The 22,700-nt window shown below is 41.6% G+C and overlaps 1 protein-coding gene across 11 annotated transcripts in view; it reads left to right on the top strand.

The window, feature by feature from the left end:
• SYT9 (synaptotagmin 9) overlaps positions 1 to 22,700 on the top strand; it is a 399,619-nt gene that overhangs the window by 274,986 nt on the left and 101,933 nt on the right. The gene's annotated exons all lie outside the window — the stretch shown is intronic.

The raw sequence follows: 22,700 nt of genomic DNA, 5'->3' as shown, positions 1-22,700 counted from the left end.
GGTCAGGTGTTTACTTTGGGGTACAACGATTCCATTCCTTTGGATATAGCAGTATACTGTACAAGTTTTCTATTTCTTTATGAAATGATTTTGCTGATATAGATATTTTTAGAAGATTGCTTATTTCATTTATGGTTTAAATATATTGACTTGAAATTCTTCATAATCTTATCATTTTACTTTCTGCCTCATCTGTTCAGTTCAGTTCAGTCACTCAGTTGTATCTGACTCTTTGCGACCCTATGGACTGCAGCAGGCTTCCCTGTCTATCAACAACTCCCGGAACCTGTTCAAACTCATGTCCAATGAGTCAACAATGCCATCCACCTGTCTCATCCTCTGTTGTCCCCTTCTCCTCCTGCCTTCAGTTTTGCCCAGCATCAGGGTCTTTTCAAATTAGTCAGTTTTTTGCTTCAGGTGGCCAAAGGATTGGAGTTTCAGCTTCAGCATCAGTCCTTCCAATGAATATTCAGGACTGATTTCCTTTATGATGGACTGGTTAGCTCTCCTTGCAATCCAGGGGACTCTCAAGAGTCTTCTCCAACACCACAGTTCAAAAGCATCAATTCTTCAGCACTCAGCTTTCTTTATAGTCCAACTCTCACACCTATACATGGCTACTGGAAAAATCATAGCCTTGGCTAGACGGACCTTTGTTGGCAAAGTAATGTCTCTGCTTTTTAATATACTGTCTAGGTTGGTGATAACTTTTCTTCCAAGGGGCAAACGTCTTTTAATTTCATGGCTGCAGTCACCATCTGCAGTGACTTTGGAGCCCAAAAAAAATAAAGTCTGTCACTGTTTCCATTGTTTCCCCATCTATTTGCCATGTAGTGGCGGGGCCAGATGCCATGATCTTAGTTTTCTGAATGTTGAGTTTTAAACCAACTTTTTCACTGTCCTCTTTCGCTTTCATCAAGAGGCTGTTTGGTTCGTCTTCGCTTTCTGCCATAAGAGTGGTGTCGTCTGCGTATCTGAAGTTATTGATATTTCTCCCAGCAATCTTGATTCCAGCTTATGCTTCATCCAGCCTTGCATTTCTAATGATGTACTCTGCATATAAGTTAAATAAGCAAGGTGACAATATACAGACTTGACGTACTCCATTCCCAATTTGGAGCCAGTCTGTTGTTCCATGTCCAGTTCTATCTGTTGCTTCTTGACCTGCATACAGATTTCTCAGGAGGCAGGTCAGGTGGTCTGGTATTCCCATCTCAAAGAATTTCCCACAGTTTGTTGTGATCCACACAGTCAAAGGCTTTGGCATAGTCAATAAAGTAGAAGTAGATGTTTTCCTGGAACTTTCTTGCTTTCTCAGTGATCCAGTGGATGTTGGCAATTTGATCTGTGGTTCCTCTGCCTTGTCTAAATCCAGCTTGAACATCTGGAAGTTCACGGTTCACATACTGTTGAAGCCTGGCTTGGAGAATTTTGAGCATTACTTTGCTAGTGTGTGAGATGAATGCAATTGTGCAGTTGAACTAACAATCAAAAAAGACGTCCTTTTCATCATAGGGGACTGGGATGCAAAAGTAAACCTTGAGTAACAGGCAAATTTGGCCTTGAAGTACAAAATGAAGCAGGGCAAAGGCTAAGAATTTTGCGAAGAGAATGCACTGGTCATAGCAAACACCCTCTTCCAACAACATAAGAGATGACTCTACACATGGACATCACCAGATGGTCAATACCAAAATCAGATTGATTATAGTCTTTGCAGCCAAAGATGGAGAAAGTCTATCCAGTCAGCAAAAGCAAAACTGGGAGCTGACTGTGGCTCAGATCATGAACTCCTTATTGCCAAATTCAGACTTAAATTGAACGAAGTAGGGAAAACCACTAGACCACCTGTATGCCTTCTTTGGGGAAATGTCTGTTTAGGTATTCTGCCCATTTTTTAATTGGGTTGTTTGTTTTTCTGATATTGAGCTGTATGAGCTGCTTGTGTGTTTTAGAGATTAACCCTTTGTAAGTTATTTCATTTGCAATTATTTTCTCCCATCCTGAGGGTTGTCTTTTCATCTTGTTTATAGTTTCCTTTGCTGTGCAAAAGCTTTAAAGTTTTATTAGGTCCCATTTGTTTATTTTTGTTTTTATTTCCTTTGAGAGGTGAGTCAAAGAGAATCTTGCTGCAATTTATGTCAAAGAGTGTATTGCCTATGTTTTACTCTTAACAGCTTTAGGTTTCCAGCCTTACATTTGAGTCTTTAATGCAATTTGAGTTTATTTTTGTGAATAGTTTTAGGAAGTGTTCTGATTTCATTCTTTTACATGCAGTTGTCCCATTTTCCCAGCACCACTTAATGAAGAGGCTTTTTTCTCCATTGTATGTTCTTGCCTCCTTTGTCATAGATTAGTTGACCATAGGTGTGTGGGTTTTTCTCTGGACTTTCTATCTTGTTGCATTGATCTATATTTCTATTTTTGTGCTGATTACCATACTGTTTTGATTACTGTAGCTTAATAGTATAGTATGAAGTCAGGGAGCCTGTTTTTTCTAGCTTCATTTTTTCTTTCTGAAGATTGCTTTGGCTACTCAGGGGTCTTTGTGTTTCCATACAAACTGAAAATTTTGGGGTCTCATTCTGTGAAAAATGCCATTGATAATTTGATAGGGATTGCATTGTATCTGTAGATTGCTTTGGCTAGTATAGTCATTTGTATAATATTGATTCTTCCAATCCGAGGACATAGTATATCTCTCTAGCTGTTTATATCATCCTTGAGTACTTTCATCAGTATCTTATGGTTTTCTGAGAACAGGTCTTTTGCCTCCATAGGTAGAGTTATACTTAGGTATTTTATTATTTCTGATGTGTTGGTAAATGGGATTGTTTTCTCTATTTCTCTTTCTGATCTTTCATTGTTAGTGTATAGGAATGCAAGAAATTTCAGTGTGTTCATTTCATACCCTGAAACTTTACCAGATTCATTAATGAGCTCTAGTAGTCTTCTGGTAGCATCTTTAGGATTTCTGTCTATAGTATCATGTCCTCTTCAAAAAATGACATTTTAACTTTTTTTTTTTCTAATTTGGAGTCTTTTCATTTCTTTTTATTTGATTGCTATGGCTAGGACATTCAAAATCATGTTGAATAAAAGTGGTGAGAGGTGACGTCCTTGTCTTGTTCCTGATTGTAGAGAAAATGCTTTTAGTTTTTCACTGTTGAGAATGATGTTTGCTGAGGGTTTGTCATATATGGCCCTTATTATATTGAGGTATGTTCCCTCTGTGCCCACTTTCCGGAGAGTTTTTATCATAAATGGGTGTTAAGTTCAGTTGCTCAGTTGTGTTTGACTCTTTGAGACCCTATGAACTGCAGCACGCCAGGCTTCCCTGTCCATGAGTTTGGAGTCCACCCAAACTCATGTCCATTGAGTCAGTGATGCCATCCAACCATCTCATCCTCCGTTGTCCCCTTCTCCTCCTGCCCTCAATCTTTCCCAACATCAGGGTCTTTTCCAATGAGTCAGCTCTTCGCATCAGGTGGCCAAAGTGTTGTGGAGTTTCAGCTTCAACATCAGTCCTTCCAATGAACGCCCAGAACTGATCTCCTTTGGGATGGACTGGTTGGATCTCCTTGCAGTCCAAGGGACTCTCAAGAGTCTTCTCCAACACCACAATTCAAAAGCATCAATTCTTCAGCACTTAGCTTTCTTTATAGTCCAACTCTCACGTCCATACATGACCACTGGAAAAACCATAGCCTTGACTAGACGGACCTTTGTTGGCAAAGTAATGTCTCTGCTTTTTAACATGCTGTCTAGTTTGGTCATAACTTTCCTTCTAAGGAGTAAGCATCTTTTAATTTCATGGCTGCAGTCACCATCTGCAGTGATTTTGGAGCCCAGAAAAATAAAGTCAGCCACTGTTTCCCCATCTATTTGCCATGAAGTGATGGGACCGGATGCCATAATCTTAGTTTTCTGAATGTTGAGCTTTAAGCCAACTTTTTCACTGTCCTCTTTCACTTTCATCAAGAGGCTCTTTTTTTTTTTTTCCATCAAGAGGCTCTTTAGTTCTTCTTTGCTTTCTGCCATAAGGGTGGTGTCATCTGCATATCTGAGATTATTGATATTTCTCCTAGCAATCTTGATTCCAGCTTGTGCATCGTCCAGCCCAGCGTTTCTCATGATGTACTCTGCATAGAAGTTAAATAAGCAGGTGTTAAAGTTTGACTGCAGCCATGAAATTAAAAGACACTTACTCCTTGGAAGGAAAATTATGACCAACCTAGATAGCATATTGATAAGCAGAGACATTACTTTGCCAACAAAGGTCCATGTAGTCAAGGCTATGGTTTTTCCAGTAGCCATGTTTGGGTGTGAGAGTTGGACCATAAAGAAAGGTGAGCACCGAAGAACTGATGCTTTTGAACTGTGATGTTGGAGAAGATTCTTGAGAGTCCCTTAGACTGCAAGGAGATCCAACCAGCCCATTCTAAAGGAGATCAGCCCTGGGATTTCTTTGGAAGGACTGATGCTGAAGCTGAAACTCCAGTACTTTGGCCACCTCGTGCAAAGAGTTGACTCATTGGAAAAGACTCTGATGCTGGGAGGGATTGGGGGCAGGAGGAGAAGGGGACGACAGAGGATGAGATGGCTGGATGGCATCACTGACTGGATGGACGTGAGTCTGAGTGAGCTCCGCGAGTTGGTGATGGACAGGGAGGCCTGGCGTGCTGCGATTGCAAGGTGTGCTCCCTTGCAAATGGGGTCACAAGGAGTCGGACACGACTGAGCAACTGAACTGAATTGAAAGTTTGTCAAAAGGCTTTTCTGCATCTATTGAGATGGGTCATAGAGTTTTTATCCTTCAGTTTGTTAGTGTGGTGTATACCACTGCTTGATTTATGGATATTGAAAAATCCTTGTGTCCCTTTCCAACTAAGTGTTATTCATTTGAGAAGTTCTCCTACAGTTACTCACCTCACTAAAAAATCCCTGCTTAGGTCTACCCAGAACAGATTAGGTATCCTTCATGTGCTTTTAAAGTTTCCTTTTTGTTCCTATTCACAGCACTTATCACATTTGATTGAGTGTCTGTTTATCCTTGGCCATTCCGCTAGACAAGATACTCCTCAGGCCAGGCTGTGACTATACCCTCAGTACCTAACCTAAGAGTTGGATGTTAAATGCATTTTTAGTGAATGAATGAAGATAGATCCAATATAGTGTGTGTGTCTTTAGTGTGATTCTCTAGAAACAGAGTTTGAGAGGATTCTTTTTCAATGATTTTATTGAGGGACTGCTATTCTGTAAGGAGGTAAGGGGAACAGAATAGGAAAAGAGAGGGGTTCCACTAAAGCCTGTCCCGAGCCTGATCCCACAGGGAGCTATGGAATATGAAAGGCACCACCACAGAGGTATCCCACCCTGAGACAAGGGAGCTGCCTTTTAACCCTATACTCCTTTGTCATTGGCTGCAGGGCAAGGGAGTAACTTGCCAGTCATTTGTAAGATGGCTCCCATCAGCTGAGGAGGATTCCTTTAAGAAGGATGCAGCTGTGAGCTGTGGACAACGAATACTCCCGGTAGCTAAGGATTGGGTGCACCGGCCTGGTAATAGGGGTCTAGGCAAGATTCAGTGGCATCTACTGCAGTGTGATAGAATAACAGGAAAAGGGGTTACAGAGACACAGGAGAAACATTGACTCATGTGACCTCTGAGGTGGAGGGAAATGATGACAGAGAGAAAGGACGATCTCCCTCCCTCACTACCCCTACCTTCTGTACTCCTTTCCCAGACAAGATTCTGCTTGCTGCCTTGGTGTGGGTACCAAAGGCAGGTGTCTGTGTAGCCGACTGGATGCTCCTGAGAGGGAGGCTGGCTTTGCGGGGAGCTGGAGTGTGCTCCACTTGGTCCCCTTTACACAGTCAGGTATCTCCCTGACTGAATACATGGGAACAACACAGTTCAGTGAAAAAGATCTGCACACCTGAAGGAGAACTTAATAGAGTTGTCAAGGACAGCAATTTCATTTTCGAAAAAAGGTGAGACCAGTCAGGTAGAATGTCCCTGGACCACTGTTGGACTATGGAGGCGTTATTGTCCAAAATAGCAAGCCAGTTCCCTGACAGAAAGCTTTGTCCCATGGATTGGCATTTGCTTGCTTGGAAAATGAGTTTTGAGCCTTTGGAGAATCGAAGTCATCTGTGGTATTTACAATACAGCCTTACTGTCCAGCAGCTAAGTGTAGTCTAATTCTGACAGATGGCTCTCAAGGGAAATTTTCTTTCAGATTGGATTATGCTTCCATGCTGAAATGCTCTAATTAAGGGGAGTCTATAAACATAGTGGGGAGGGGAAGAGAGGGTAAGGTAGGCTGTTTGTTAGGAAGCTGTTTTGGAAAATGGCCATGTTTGCAATCTTTATCCTCCAAGCCCCACACGCACATCTACACTAAGAATCTAGGCCACTGCTCTGCTAAAAGCATGGTAGCACTGGATCAATGGTCAGCTTTCACCAAGGAGCCCTGACTTCACTTCCTTCAAGGTCCTGCCCCTCTAGCCTCATCTCCATCTGGTTTTGGCTTTTAACAGTCATGTTAACTATCTTGAGGTGTAATTTCCAGGATAATTGTTTCATCAACATGATCAGGACTGACTTTTTAAAACCCCAATTGATCTATCAGGTCAGTTGTCTTAAACATTGCTAACCATTCTTTTATAAGTCTAATACTTTGATTTTAAGGTTTCACTTTATTACCTTTCTCTTTCTTTTTCTCTTGTCCTTTTTTTCTGTTTCCTTTCTTAATCCTTACCAATTCAATACTGAAGTACTGTAGGAAAAGACTACTTGACTGTCAGATAAAAAAGGATGAATATTGCATGAGCGAGTTTGGAAAAATCTAATCTGGAAGTTATGGAGTGGGTTCAGTTAAGAAGAGTTCCAGTTTTGTCTCTATCATTTATTCAACAAGTGTTTTTAGATACCTACTGTGTGCCAGGTAACATGCTAGGCATTGAGTACATGTGATCCCTGCTCAGGTGAGTACTACTTTCAAGACCTGACCTAGCCTGGTGCATCAAAGAAGGATGCTTGGAGGAGACAATATTGAAGCTGAGGCCAAAGGAAAGTTAGGTGTTGACCTGGAGGAGGGCTGCTGCTGCTGAGTCACTTCAGTCATGTCTGACTCTGTGCGACCCCATAGACGGCAGCCCACCAGGCTCCCCCATCCCTGGGAGGAGGGCAGAGTTCCAGAAAAAAGGAATTGGCATGTGTAGAGGTCCTGAGACAGAAACAGTTTTGGAAAGTTCCAGGAGCAGAAAGCACAGACTGCTTAAAAGGGGGAAACAAGATGGAAAATGGACCAGAACTCAGAAAAGAGCAAGATTAAATAGAGTCTTATGGCAAAATAAATCTTTGGGTCCTGATTTTCTGAGTAATTTTTGAAGGATTTTGAGCAGTGACACATATAGATTTATGATCTTAAAAGATCGCTCAGGCTGCAGTGCAGAGAATGGAACAAGAGGGAACAGTGAGGAAAGGGTCAGGCTATTGTAGAAAGCCAGAGGATTTTTCTCACCAGGATGGTGGTAATAGGAGAAAAGTAGCAAATTCCAATTTTTTTTTTTTTGAAGAATAATTGGTAGACAATAAATTTTATGTTTAGGGTATACAGTTTGTACAGTTTGACCTATGTATTGACATACATATACATTTATGAAAACATCACCATAATCAAAATAGTGAATATTTTTATCACCCCTAAAACTCATCTTAGGCCATTTTGTATCTCCTCCTTACCTCCCCTCCCCACCATCCATTCTCCAGTCTCCAGGGAACTATTGATCTGGATTCTGTCATTATAGATTAGTTGGGATTTTTCTAGAATTTTGTATACATAAGAACCATACAGTATGTTCTTTGTTTTGTTTAGATTTTTTTTTCCAATCAGAATAATTACTTTGAGATTCATCCATGTTGTTGTATTAATAGTTCAATCCTTTGTTGCAAATTACTACTTCAGTGCATGTGTGTGTGTAATAACACACACCACTATTTGTTTATCCATTGCTCCTTTGGATTATTATTATTGAAGTATTTGGATTATTTTCAGTTTGGGACTATTACAGGTAAACCTCCTATCAGCATTTATGCACTTTGTATGGGCATATACTTTCATTTTTCCTGCATTATTTTCTAGGAGTAGAATGGCTAGGCCCTGTGGTAGGTGTATCTTTACCTTTTAAAGAAACTGCCAAACTGTTTATTTTACCAAATTGGTTGTACCATTTTACACCCACACCAATGATGCTCAAAGTTCTTGTTGCCCTACATTCTCACCAACACTTGGCAAGGTCAGTCTTTAATTTTAGACATTCTAAGGAGTATAAAATGGAATCTCATTGTGGTTTAATTTGCATTTCCCTGACGACTTATGATGCTGAGCATCTTTTCATGTGCTTATCTACCATCTGTTTATGTTCTTTGTTGAAGTGTCTATTCAGATCTTTTGTCAAATTTTAAACTTGGTTGTTTGCTTTCTTTTTATTGAGTTGTAAGTGTTCTTTCTATATTTCAGATGCCAATTACTTATCCTAATACATGATGTGCAAATATTTTCTCCCAAACTGTGATTTGTATTTCTGTTCTCTTAACATTGTCTCTTGAAAGGAAGAATTTCTTAATTTTGCTCAAGTCCATTTTGTCAGTTTAACCTTTTACAGAGTGTGCATTTAGTGACATATCAAAGAAATCTTTGTCTCATTGAAATTCCTACTGTATGATTTTATATGGTTTTCTTTTAGAAGTTTTATACTTTTAACTCTTATGGACTATGAACCATTTTTATTTCTTTTAATATGTAATGTGAGATATGGATTGGAGGGTTAGACTTTTTGCATACAATATCCAATTATTCCAGCACCACTGTTGTAAAAATTGTACTTTTTCTGTGTAACTGTCTTTTGCATTTTTGAAGAAAATCGATTGATCATATATACAGGTCTATTTCTTGACTCTCTTCTTTTCCAGTGCTCTATTTGTCTGTCTTTACTCCCATACCACAGTGTCTTGATTATTGTAGATTTATTTTAAGTCCTAGAATCAGGTAATGTGGGTGTTCCAATTTTGTCCTACTTTTTTCAAAGTGGTTTTGGTTTTTCTAGGTCCTTCACATTTCCATATGAATTTATGATCAGCTTATCTGTTTGCACACATAGGCACAATACACAGTTGGAAGCTTGATTAGGGTTGCACAAGATCGATTTGGAAAGAATACACATCTTAAAAATATATATATTGAGTCTTCCCAGTCACGATATACATCTCTCCATTTAATATGTCTCCTTAAATTTATTTCAGCAACATTGTGTAGTACAGATATCTGCAGCTCTCTCAGTGTTCATCTTTCTCCTCCCTGGTACTGTGCCCTATAAACTGTAGCTGCAGTGGACTTTCCAGACCCCCAAGTCCATTTTCTCAACTAAGGCTCCCAATGGGCTCTTCCTGGGTTTCCATCTCTGTGTTATATCTTTCCAGGGGGTGAGCTGGGGCAATCAAAGACCCCTTGTTTGTTTCTTTTTTTTTTAAGTATCACTTACCTTCATTGTCTGGTGTCCAGTGTCTTGTAACCCATTGTTTCATGTACTCTGTCCAGATTTTTGCTTGTTTAAAATGTGAGAGTAAATTCATTTACTATTTTCCCATCATTGTCAGAAGCGATTAATTTTCTGTGAGATTTAAAGAAATTATGTTGTTGTCCAGTCACCAAGTCATGTCTCACCCTTCACGACCCCGCGGGCTGCAGCACACCAGACTTCCCTGTTCCTCACCATCTCCCAGAGTTTGCCCAAGTTCGTGTCCATTGAATCGGTGATGCCATCCAACCATCTCATTCTTTGTTGCCCTCTTCTCCTTCTGACTTCAGTCTTTCCCAGCATGAGGGTCTTTTCCAGTGAGTCAGCTGTTCGAATCAGGTGGCCAAAGTATTGGAGCTTCAGCTTCAGCATCATTCCTTCCAAAGAATATTCAGGGTTGATTTCCTTTAGGATTGACTGATTTGATTTCCTTGCTGTCCAAGGGACCCTCAAGAGTCTTCTCCAACACCACAGTTTGAAAGCATCAATTCTTTGGCACTCTGCCTTTTTTACTGTTTAGCTCTCACATCCATACATGATAGCTGGAAAGACCATAGCTTTGACTATAAGGACCTTTCTCAGCAAAGTGATGTCTTTGCTTTTTAACATATTATCTAAATTTGTCATAGACTTAAAAAATGGAAATAGTCAAAATGATTTTTTGGTTCCCTGCATGAGCAACCTCAAGGAAGGTATTTACTGAAATAGGAAGCAATAGATGGAGAATAGGTTGGGTATTTATTTTTTTTTATGTTGATAAGACCATTTTTAACATACTGAGTTTGCACTTCTGGTGAAATATTCAAGAAAAAAATTTTTAAAAGCAGTTGTATATACAGATATACAAGGCTGGAGCTCAGAAGTGGAGGACGAGTTGGAAATACGAATTTATAAATTGTCTACGTATATTGTTAATGGTATTTGAATCATAGAGGTTGATGAAGTTACTTAATAGAGAATCTATAGTGAAGAATGCAAAGAACGTGGGACAAGTTCCTGAGACCTTAAAGTAACTTGAAGTGGGACAGCCAAAGAGGTAAAAGGAAAACTGATACTGTATTGTGGGAGCCCCTGGAAGCATGTTTCAAGGAGCTGTGAGTGGCCAGGTGGGTCAGCAGCTGCACTGATGCCAATTAACAAAGGCCTGAACAAATCCATTGGATTGTGCAACATGAACGTCTTTGGTGACTCTACTTACTGGAACCAGCAGCAAGGACAGAAGCCAGAGTGGAGTAGACTGAATATCTAGTCAAGTAGGGGAACTTAAAGATGCAGAAAAAGCCCATGAGCAGTAGAGGGCACCCCGTGCCCAGGAGCCCATGGGAAGGTAAGAATGAAAGCGATCCAGAACAGAATTGGTCAGCTTCCAATAGGACACTTCCTCCCCCATCACAAGTGGGAAGGAGAGGCCCCACACAAGCAGGAAGCTTCATGTAACCCCATCTGCTGACACGTCTTCTGAATATGAAAGGGCCCCTTCCTCTAGGAAGCTGGTGATCCTTTGGGATGTACTGGTCTGATTGCTTTTACAGCAACTACAGAATATAAACTTGTTGACTCAGCCTTAGTTCAGTTCAGTCGCTCAGTTGTGTTCGACTCTTTACGACCCCATGGACCACAGCACACCAGGCTTCCCTGTCTATCACTAACTCCCAGAGCTTGCTCAAACTCATGTGCATCGAGTTGGTGATGCCATCCAACCATCTCATCCTCTGTCATCCCCTTCTCCTGCCTTCAATCTTTCCCAGAGTCAGGGTCTTTTCAAATGAATCAGTTCTTCACATCAGGTGGCCAAAGTATTGGAGTTTCAGCTTCAGGATCAGTCCTTCTAATGAATATTCAGGACTGATTTCCTTTAGGATGGACTGGTTGGATCTCCTTGCAGTCCAAGGGACTCTCAAGAGCCTTCTCCAACACCACAGTTCAAAAGCATCAATGCTTCAGTGCTCAGCTTTGCTTATAGTCCAACTCTCACATCCATACATGACTACTGGAAAAGCTATAGCTTTGACTAGACAAACCTTTGTTGGTAAAGTAATGTCTGCTTTTTAATATGCTGTCTAGGTTGGTCATAGCTTTCCTTCCAAGGAGCAAGTATCTTTTAATTTCATAGCTGCAGTCACCATCTGCAGTGATTTTGGAGCCCAAGAAAATAGTCTGTCACTGTTTCCATTGTTTCCCCATCTATTTGCCATAAAGTGATGGGACCAGATGCCATGATCTTAGTTTTCTGAATGTTGAGTTTTAAGCCAACTTTTTCACTCTCCTTTTCACTTTCATCAAGAGGCTCTTTAGTTCCTCTTCACTTTCTGCCATAAGGGTGGTTCCATCTGCATATCTGAGGCTATTGATAATTTTATCAATAAAAAATATTTTTTAAAAAAAGTATTTTACTTTTCAGAAATAATTTGTTGACTGTTTCCTTTATTATAAAGATAACTTGAGTAAAAACAGAAGGTTGGATAATCCTGAGTACAAAGTCACTTTTGATTCCTCTGCCCATAGACAGGCACTGTAAATGTTTGGACATGGCTCTTCTGTTATTGCCTCAGTCCATGGCTCTTCAGTGCAATTTTTATATGTTTCTGACATGATTTGGCCCACTTCTTTGCTTTTCTTTGTGTAAGGGAAGAAGCAGAATGCACAGCTATGTCTCTCAGAGGACCCTCCCTGCGGGTGGTGGGGCCCCTGCCCCTCGATAGCTGGTCAGGGTTTCTCTGGCAGCCAGGCAGCCCTGGGCAAACACTCATTCCATGTGCAACCTCCAGAGGAAGCTTGTCTGGCTGCTTCTGTTTTGGAGGCCGAGAGGTCCCAGTCATTGCATCTGAAGGAGAAGCTGGCACTGATTAGTTAGCCAATCCTATTTTCAGATGAAAACATTCAGCTCAAAGCAGGGTAACACTTGGAGGACCAGTGCTGGGGCGAGTCTCATATGCAGCTTTGGGGATCTTAGGGCCAGTGTCTCTTCAGCAAAGGATGCTGCTGCCCTGGGGAATAAGGACATTTGCAGATATGCGATGCTTCCACTTAAGCCTGGAGGGAAGTGTCTCACTAGTTATTCACAACAGGATATGGACAAGCAGCTTGTTGAGGGGATGGGAAGCTGAACAGAAGAAATGTTGGAGTTTTGCCATATTGAGACAGAGATCAGCACCTCAGTGAAAGAGGGCATGCAGGGATGGTCAAGTCCCAGTGAAGCACTGATCTTTCAACAGACATTGCAGGTCATGCTCAATGCTAGGCACTGGGATGCCCATAGAAATGGAAGGAAGAAACCACACGCTGGCAGAGGCTTGTGTCTGTGGCATCAGAGTAGGCAGCCAGTTCTAAGAAGAAGCAACTCATCTCTAGCCCTGTTTATTCCCTTCTCACGCTGGAAGAGTGAGGTGCGAGGAAAGAGAGAAAATTCACGATAAGGGACTTTCCTTAATACCTGGGTTTCGTATTCTAGATTCTTTCAGAATGAAAAGGCACACTTTCAGCATAGAAGGAGTCCCCCAGTCAGGTCATGCGCTGCATAAGAACTATAGTTTGAACACATTCTTACAGAAAAAATAGGCAATTTTCCCTTCAGAGACAGGCACGGGCTCCAGGAGTCCACCTGAGAGTCTTGTGTTGGCCTCTTCATCAACCTCATCACCCTCCCCAGTCCTTATTAATCTGTTCCCAAAAAGAAATGTCACCAGATGGCCCTGCAAATGTTACCTGGCCGTCAGCATGGCTTCACCCAAAACAGGGAGGCTTTAGAGAATTTAATCCATACTTCATTTCTTCCATTTCAAGTCAGTTTTGGACCCTTTATGGGCATTTATTACTTTCTTAACACACTGGGCTGGACAGTGAGGTCCATAATCCAACTGTTATTAAAGAATCTTGCTTTTACATTTAGTGGGGGAGGGTCCAGTGACTCACAGATCCAAGTCTCTTGTAAGAACTCCTCTCTTGTTAGCATGTAATACCAGATTTTACTGACCTCTGCTTCATGAGCTGCACACTCCCTCAGCATCCTCAATACCTTGAGCTATTTTTAGCATTTAATCCTTTCTACATAGAAGAACCATCAAACCTGCTCTTCTTTTTTTTCCCCCTTTTTTGTGCAGAAGAGTATCCTTCTATATTTTCAGATTGTGGATGGGTGGTTTTTAGGAATTGAGCTGGTCTTTTTGAACAATGGCCTTTTCGCTTGCTGTCTCTTAGATTTCACACCCAGGTGTGGGCACCAGGTCTGGTCCCGGCCCTAGTCTGTGTTTTTCTCAATGGCAGCAGTTATAGAAAAGTAGCAGAGGTCAGTTCGGCTGGTCCTGGAGGAAAAGATAGAAGCTGAACTCCACCAGCTGAGATGACAACATGGCCATGGCCAGGCAAAGGGACCACACCCTGGCATGGTCTGAGCTCCCCACATCTTTGAAGTGTCAAGTCACAAAATTCAGAAGTGAATTTGGAATAGGAAATTTCAAGTGGGTCCCTGCCTGCTGTTACCACCAGTTACTCTCTTCACAGTGGGGTTAAAAACTTCTCAGGGTTGCTAGGGGCTGGGAAAGGGGGAAACGGGGGATCATTGGTAAATGAATAGTGGCTAGGATAATGCAAAGAAGTTCTGGGAATGCATAGTGATGATGGCCACACATCACTGTGAATGTACTTAGTGCTACTGAATTGTGCACTCAGATAGGTAAAGTAGCAAGTTTTATGTAACATATATTTTACCACAGCTTGAAAAATATTCAGAAAAATAAAAACTCTCTGCTGGGATATGTAAAAGACTTAGAGGCAGCAGAGGAGAGCCCAGACCTGAGCACCCAGAGCTGTCTCCTGCTGTGCACAGGGACAGTATCTCAAAGGATGGCTCCTCTTTGTTTCAGAGGAGGCCCAGGCAGTGAGGTCTGGAGACCCCACCAACACCTGTACTAACATAATTCACCCCTTTTATTTCACTCTCTTCCCCTATTTCTCACTTCTGTCACTATCTCTGTGCAAGGTTCTCTCCTGGACACTGAGTACATCCACTGGAAATGCAAAACCAGACAAGAATCTTAATTTAAAAAGAATTTTCTTTTTTGCAAATCATCAGTGAAGTCAAGGAACATCTGCAAGGTAGTTGAACCCTTTAGACTCTGAGTGCCCACGTGGGACTGGCGTCCCAGCAAATTTCCGTGGGAGGAAGAAGGGACTCGAGAGTACTGCACACCTCCTAGATGTTGGACCCTGGGTTCAGCGCTTTTATATGTTTCTCAATTAATTTTTGCAAAAGTGGTATAGGTATTATGCCCATTTTACAGCAGAGGAAACTAAAGTATAGAGGGGTTCATTAATTGCCTAAGGTCACACAAGTAATACAAGATGGAACAAGGTTTATATGTAAGCCTGTTTAGAGCCCGCATTGTGAAACTTAAGATTATTTCATTTTACCACACTTCAGAATATCTGTCCTAGTATAAAAATATGCTTTGAACAATGCCTTCATCAACTCCAGAGTAAAAATTTGTTTGTATCATGATATGTGTCCAGCACACTTAATGAGAGCCGCTAGTGTTTCTGGTGTTTTCATCTTAGACCCCCTCCCCCGTGTGAGTCTCATGCCTCTGGAACCCAGCCACCGTGCTCTGTCCCTCCAGTGTAATTTTTAATGACTAACTGATACATCACAGCCTGCATAAGGGACAGGCTGGCCAGACAGTTGTCCAGAGAACTAATCAATAAACGATGCCAAAGCACTGAGGTGGGAGTAAACTGTTAATCAGTATTTCTCTCCAAAAGAATATTGCATATAGTTGGAAATAATACCTTAATAAGTCCCTGAGGGAGAGCAGTGACATTCCCAAATAACTCAGGTTGCAGGAAACGCTCCCTAAGCTGTCTCCTGAAGATGTCGGTCCTGTTACCTGCAGACTTCAGACTTGACTGTTCAGATGATAGAGGAAGACCCGCGCTACCTCCAACAACCTTCTTTCTCTCCCCATCAGAACAGTCAGCGTCTCTTCCAGTTAACACTGAGCAGGTATTTAAGCAATACCAGTTGGAAGGACAGCCAGCGTTGACTCCTGCCTAAGCTGCCCACGTGCATTGGTCTGGCCTGCAGGCCTCATCTCCCTCATAGACACACCCCCCCAGATGCAGTTCCATGGCTCCAACTGACTCCCCTTTACCTTCCTTATTCTCAAGGCCACTCCCCAAACACTCCTTTCATGACTGGCTCTGCTGTTGCTGCCGCTACCAGCTTTCAACCTAAGAGCATGATTTTTCCAGAAAATAAGAGGGTGGGGCAAGAGGGAGAGAAGCAGTGCTACATGCATTTTGACACTAACCCAAAAACAGACAGACAAACTCCAGCTTTAATAGACTTTTTAAAACAATGTATAAAATCATTGTTTTAGCAGATTCCTGACTCTGACCCCATTGCTAACCTTCATCCTCTTTGTGAGTGGCAGTCACTATCGAGTAGGGTCAGAGGGATGGGGTAAGCATCAACTTGGTAATAAAAGCAGTAATGTGTATGATGCTATATGCTCCTGTCTTACAAACACCCAGATCAAAGGGGCCACCTTAAATAAGTTCTGTTTCCATAGAGCTACAATTTAAAAAATGATTTTGAATTACGTTTTTTGCACCTTGAAACACCATGGTATATATTGCCTGTTTCTTATCAGTTGACTCTGGTGAGCTTTGGTGAGGAAAGGAACTAATAGCTCAGTAGTTCCTAAGATCTTCAGTACCAATGAAGTGTTAACCATGTGTCATCTGGGGCACTGGTTACATTTTCTGAACTCTGCCATCTGTGCTAATTGGCCAGCAATGTGGCTAGCCCGGGTCAAGATCCCGCAGTCATTGCAAGAGGGCCCTGAGGCTTTGGGCAAGCTGGGTGATGGCGGTCCCCAAATGCACGATGCAGCAGTGATGCTGGCCTAGTTTTGGGAGCAGCTTCTGCGGTATCGGCCCCCCATGTGGGAGCTGCGTGTGGACTGGAGTTCCAGACTGCTTGTTCCCTGCCTGGAGTCTTAGCCTGTCATCATTGATTTTATGGGGAAAGAAAGCATTTCCTTTTGTAAACACCACACCAGTGCCTTCAATAAGATGATGTAATGGGATTAATGATGCACTTTCCAGAATCCTCATCGATTCTAAAGATGGAAGTAGAAACTTGAGATGAGGCTAAGCTATGTTTTGTCAACATTTGGCCGCTCTATTAAGCAAAGTATCCTCAGACAAACAGCGGGCTTACTTGAAAGCTATGCTGGTATTTGAATACTCGGGGCTGGCAAGATTCTGCCTGTGAAACAGACATCACCAAGAATGTAACTGTCAGGCCTGAGAGTGAGGAGAAAAGAATTAAAAAATAAAGAATGACCAACCACTCTATGTCAGAGCCTGCTGATGGGTGAGCAGGTGGTGATTCGCTTGTGAATGTGTTGTCCAGGAAATAAACCTTGAGGTATAAGAATAAAACATTAGAACTTCTGATAATATTATCGCATCTCTGTCATTCTCTTTGACCTATGTTTATTGTATATAATTAGAATGTTCTAGTTGTATGTAAGTTTTAAGTGAGTAAATATATATATGTTGGGGCTGTATGCCCCAATCTGTTTTATACCAAATGTGCCAGTTATATTTCATCTGAGGTCCAAATGTCATCTTCATTACCTGCTCTGGAAAAATAAGCATTGCTGCTGCTAAGTCACTTCAGTCGTGTCCGACTCTGTGCGACCCCATAGACGGCAGCCCACCAGGGTCCCCCGTTCCTGGGATTTTCCAGGCAGGAACACTGGAGTGGGTTGCCCTTTCCTTCTCCAGTGCATGAAAGTGAAAAGTAAAAGTGAAGTCACTCAGTCGTGTCCGACTCTTCATGACCCCATAGACTGCAGCTTACCAGGCTCCTCCGTCCATGGGATTTTCCAGGCAAGAGTACCGGAGTGGATTGTCATTGCCTTCTCGGAAAATAAGCATTGGGACCTCTTAAACAGGTTTCCTTTCCATGCGGCACCATGTTAAGATGTCAGTAGAGGGCGCTAGAGGGACAATGCGGGAAGAAGGGCCTTTTCTTTTTTGATGTGGAATCCTGTGTTCAGGCTCCTACAGAGAACCAGCTTCTCCAGCACCCAGTTCCTGCAACACCTGCAGCTTACCTCGAGCCCTGCCCTTGCAGTGGGGGCAGCTGCTCCACACCACAGGTGGCCTCTTCAGGACCTGGCCTCTGCAGCGCACAGCACGCAGCCCTCACTAGCAGCTTCCCTCAGGTGGTTTCCTGGCAGAGTGCCTCTGCCGAGACACGTTCCCCTGAAGAGCTCTTTCTGGCATCTAGATGGCAGATTTCTGGCAAGCTCCAGAGGGTGGATTTCCAGTAAGTTCTGCTAGTGCAGTACCATGACGACTTCTCTCGTTCAGTGAGTGACAGCTGTGTCCTCTCCTACAGGGTCTGGGACCTAGCCTCAGAAGCAGGGAGGATCCTGTCCTTGGGTGCTCTATCTCAGCCCAAGGGGAAATGGTTGCTCTTTGTATCTGCTATTCCTCCATTCCTTAGATACCTGGTCATTTCTTGCTAGCCAGTACCTCATTACTCAAGCTTCTATTACAGTTAGTGATTCTTCATATTAAACTCTCAATTACTGGTTTATATTTTTTGTTTGGACCTAAATAGATACAATGTACTTCTGTTAGTAAAAAGAAAAAAATTGTGTATGCATTTCCAGCATATTTACATTTTATTATTTTGCAAGTATATTTATGTACTCTTTTATTAATTTTAATATATTGAAGCATACATGAAAAATTTAATTAGACAAAGATGAAACATTATATATATTTGATGATGTGGACCATTTTTTAAGTCTTTATTGAATTTGTTACAATATTGCTTCTGTTTTGTTTTGGTTTTTTGACCATGAGGCTTTTAGCTCCCTGTAGTGTAGGATTTTAGCTCCCTGATGAGAGATCGAACCCACACGCCCCCTGCATTGGGAGGCGAAGTCTTAACCAACAGACTGCTAGGAAAGTCCCTGAAATATTTTAACTGTCTTGTTATAATGGCATTATACTGCATTAGCAAATATTTCAAATAACAATATTTGACTAAGTATGGTTAATCACTAATAATAGTAAATATCTAAATTTCATACGTTTTTGATCAAGACTGAGTGAGGTGGCCTGTGTCCATCTTTATATTAAGAATGAACAGATTTTATTTTTAAAATAATGAATAAAGAGAAGCTGTTTTATTTCCTTACCCTACTTGAAGATAGGGTACCATATTGCACATCTCTGGGATACAGGAGCTCTCTTTAGATACTCTTGATCTAAGGGGTGCTGATTTTTCCCTCAGCTTTCTGGGATGCCAGGTGGGCCCCTTTTAGGGGCCTCCAGTCTTACCTCCTCCCCTACGTGGTTTACCCCAGTGTGCACTGCAGATAGGGCTTTGTACATTTGCCACGATATAAAATGCTGGGGAAGTGCTATGTTAGCGTTACCTTTTACGCTTCCTCTCCTATCCCTTCTGTCAATCTTTCTGAGATCCCACCTTTCCCTGAAATTTTCCCCTGCCTTCCGTTAGCCAGAGGAATAGAAACATCCAGTCAACATAGATTACCCCAGTTTCTTCACAGACTTGTGCAGATTTTTCTGATCCATCTATTAGACAATTGACCAGATATTCAGCCACTGCTTGGGATACCTCTTATATTGGTGTTAATGAGTTAAAGAACAGGAAGAAACCAGTTGGTGGGATTGACCTTAGAGATCAGTAGGTCAAATAATACATAGAGGAGAGGGGCCCTATCAAGCTTAAGTGGAACTTCTCCAGTATCACTTGGAGCTTGAATTGGAGTTCCAGATTCTCATAACTAGTCCACAGCTGTGTTTCTCATACTGTGTTTTCTCTCACCAGTTATTTCAGGATTCCTTGGGAAGCCATTCCTTTCCTTATTGACTTGTATTTGCCGTGGTGAGCTTGGCCCAGGGCCCTGTACAAATAGGAGCCCGTAAATCAGTCCTTATTTGAATTTACTTGCTCACAAGCAAGCCTCTTCCTTGGATTTCATTTGGGGATCAAACCTCAATGATTACAATGGCGGATAGTTTCTCTTAAGCTCATTAACTGTCTCAGGTCTAGGCTGAGATAACTGACGATGTGCTTGAGCCTGTCTAGGAACTGAGATTTGTCACTGAGTTTCAAGTCAACAAATGGTAATGAGCCCGTCAATGGATGGAAGAAGCAATTCTGAGGCTAATTGTCTGGGTCCTACTTGCAATTTTAGCACAGAGAGAAAAGCTGAATGTTTATAATGTGTCTACCATCTGCATCTTCAAACTTGAGTCGTCTCTCCAGTTCTTGAAATTTAATCTTAATGCTTTCTTTGAAATTCTGACACTCAGTATCCAGATCTTCCCTTGGGAGTAATGGCTCCTTTTGTATTTCAGTGTTGTAAATCTGAGCAGTTATCATCCAGGCTGTGCCTAGGACACCTGAGCCTGGTGTGGGGGCTTTGCCTCTCTGCTCTTTCCTCTCAGTCCCAGCCTGACTTGATTCTCTGTAATGCAGCCCCCAGGGAGGGCAGAAGTAGCAGAGGCTGCCCTTTATCCCTCTGTACTCCACTAATGATCCTTTCCCCCTGTGATTCAATCACTTAAACCTCTGTCTTGAGAGCTTTTGAGATAACAAGAAAAACCACTTATGGAACCTTATCATATGAGTCCTTTACAGACAATTGTCACCTCTTTAATGGCAGATCCAATTAAACAGTAATTGTGATCACTAATAATTGACGGTCCACATGCAGATTCTGTTACTTTGAGAACAGTTATTTTTACTTCACTTTTTCTCTAGTTTTAATGTTAAAAACATGCACATTTGTGCATTCTACTGGTCCATGTTGAGTAATTACTACATCCAGGTCCTGTGCTGCTGTGTCCTAGGGTTTCTGCCTTCGTGGTGTTTCAACTAGGCGAGGAGGTGCATATTCAACAAATAATTACACCGATTACTATTTAATTAAAACTGTGAGAATTGGCACAGGAAAAAATGTGAGATACCCCAATAACCTGTAGCAATGGAGCAGAACTTGGTCTGAGGGGTCAGGGAAAGTTTCCCCAAAGAAGCAGTGTTTATGCTGAAGCTGAAACGTGGCAAAAAGGTCATAGAAGTTCTGGAAGAGCACTTCACTATGGGAAAACAAGCCATGTGAAGCATTTGGGATTTTCTTCCCTAAACAACAGTGGCAACCTACTGAAGGAATCTTAGGAAGAGAGTGACTTGAATCTATCTTCTTTTAAAAGTAACCCTCAGGCTGTTATGTGGAAGAGATTGTATGGTGTCTAGGGGAAATTGTCAAGGACTATATTGGTATTGTCTTAGATTTGGAGATTAGGAAAAGGGAGCCAATATCTGGTTGTTTGGAAATACAGCATACATAAGACAGTAGATGGGGAAACAGTGGAAACAGTGTCAGATTTTATTTTTTTGGGCTCCAGAATCACTGCAGATGGTGACTGCAGCCATGAAATTAAAAGACGCTTACTCCTTGGAAGAAAAGTTATGACCAACCTAGATAGCATATTGAAAAGCCGAGATATTACTTTGCCAACAAAGGTCCGTCTTGTCAGGGTTATGTTTTTTCCAGTGGTCATGTATGGATGTGAGAGTTGGACTGTGAAGACAGCTGAGCGCCAAAGAACTGATGCTTTTGAATTGCGGTGTTGGAGAAGACTCTTGCAAGTCCCTTGGACTGCAAGGAGATCCAACCAGTCCATTCTGAAGGAGATCAGCCCTGGGAATTCTTTGGAAGGAATGATGCTAAAGCTGAAACTCCAGTACTTTGGCCACCTGATGCGAAGAGTTGACTCATTGGAAAAGACTCTGATGCTGGGAGGGATTCGGGGCAGGAGGAGAAGGGGACGACAGAGGATAAGATGGCTGGATGGCATCACTGACTCGATGGACGTGAGTCTGGGTGAGCTCCGGGAGTTGGTTATGGACAGGGAGGCCTGGCATGCTGCGATTCATGGGGTCGCAAAGAGTCGGACATGACTGAGCGACTGAACTGAACTGAAGACAAATACAGCACATAGGATACAATACAGAATACAGGATGCAAATACAACATAAGACAAAAATAACACTAAGTGTGCACTGGTCTTCAAGACTTGATAATAAAAATGCTTTAAATTTTTAAAAACTTTAAAATTATTGGCATTACTAAACTTTGTCTCCCTAAACAAGGTAATGCACGTGAAGCAGTCATAATTAGACCCCAGCTTCTCTGAGAGGCTCCTGGAGATAGCAAGGCAAATGAAAAGTAAACCCTTGATATAATAATTTTGAAATAAGTGGATAACCAGAGACCCCAAACCTAGTCCTCTTACTTTTCCTAATAGTCACTTTGGTAGGAACCTCACCCGGTTGGGCATAATCCAGGAGGAGCCATGGTTTAATCTCTCACCAGCCATATCCATCTAAGAAAAAAATGCACAATTTTATTAAAGCTATCCTGCCCTGGAAGTGGATATTGAGAAGAGGAAGGAGAGAAAGTTGACCAGGACCATTAATTCCTTCCACTTTCTTTTTTATCAATCTTTTATTCTCAACATTTTAACATACAGAAAAATGCAGAAAATGTAACAGATGCTCATATAACATTTTGTCGTATTTCATACTAAATGTTTTTATAGATATAAAATAGTACAGACATAGTCAAAGTCCTCCCAGTCCCCTGAGATAACCACTGAAGCTGGTCTCCTTTCCACGAAAATTTTTATTTTCATAAATGTGATTGTATCCATAAACAAAATGTAATATTGCTTGTGGTGTGTGTTGGAATTTTTGACAAGTAGCATCACAATTTAATGTCCTTTTGTAACTTGCTTTTTTTTTAATATTATTTTCTCAAGGTTTATCCACACTGATACTTGTACATATAGATCATTTACTTTATTTGTTAGTCAGATTCCATTCTGTGAAAAAATTAGCTTGCTTAACCATTCCTTATGACTGATGGATAGTTTTGTACTTTATGCTAAAAAATACAAAAAAAAATCTGAGATGAGCATCTTATATGCATGTCCCTTTAGGGCATTAGTAGGAATAAAATTGCCCAGACTTAGAGTATACACATAATTCAATTTTATTA

The sequence above is a fragment of the Bubalus kerabau genome, chromosome 15 (assembly GCF_029407905.1).
Source record: "Bubalus kerabau isolate K-KA32 ecotype Philippines breed swamp buffalo chromosome 15, PCC_UOA_SB_1v2, whole genome shotgun sequence".
Classification (NCBI taxonomy): Eukaryota; Metazoa; Chordata; class Mammalia; order Artiodactyla; family Bovidae; genus Bubalus; species Bubalus kerabau.
The sequence above is the reverse complement of the archived record's forward strand: the minus strand, read 5'-3'. Positions and strand labels throughout refer to the sequence as shown.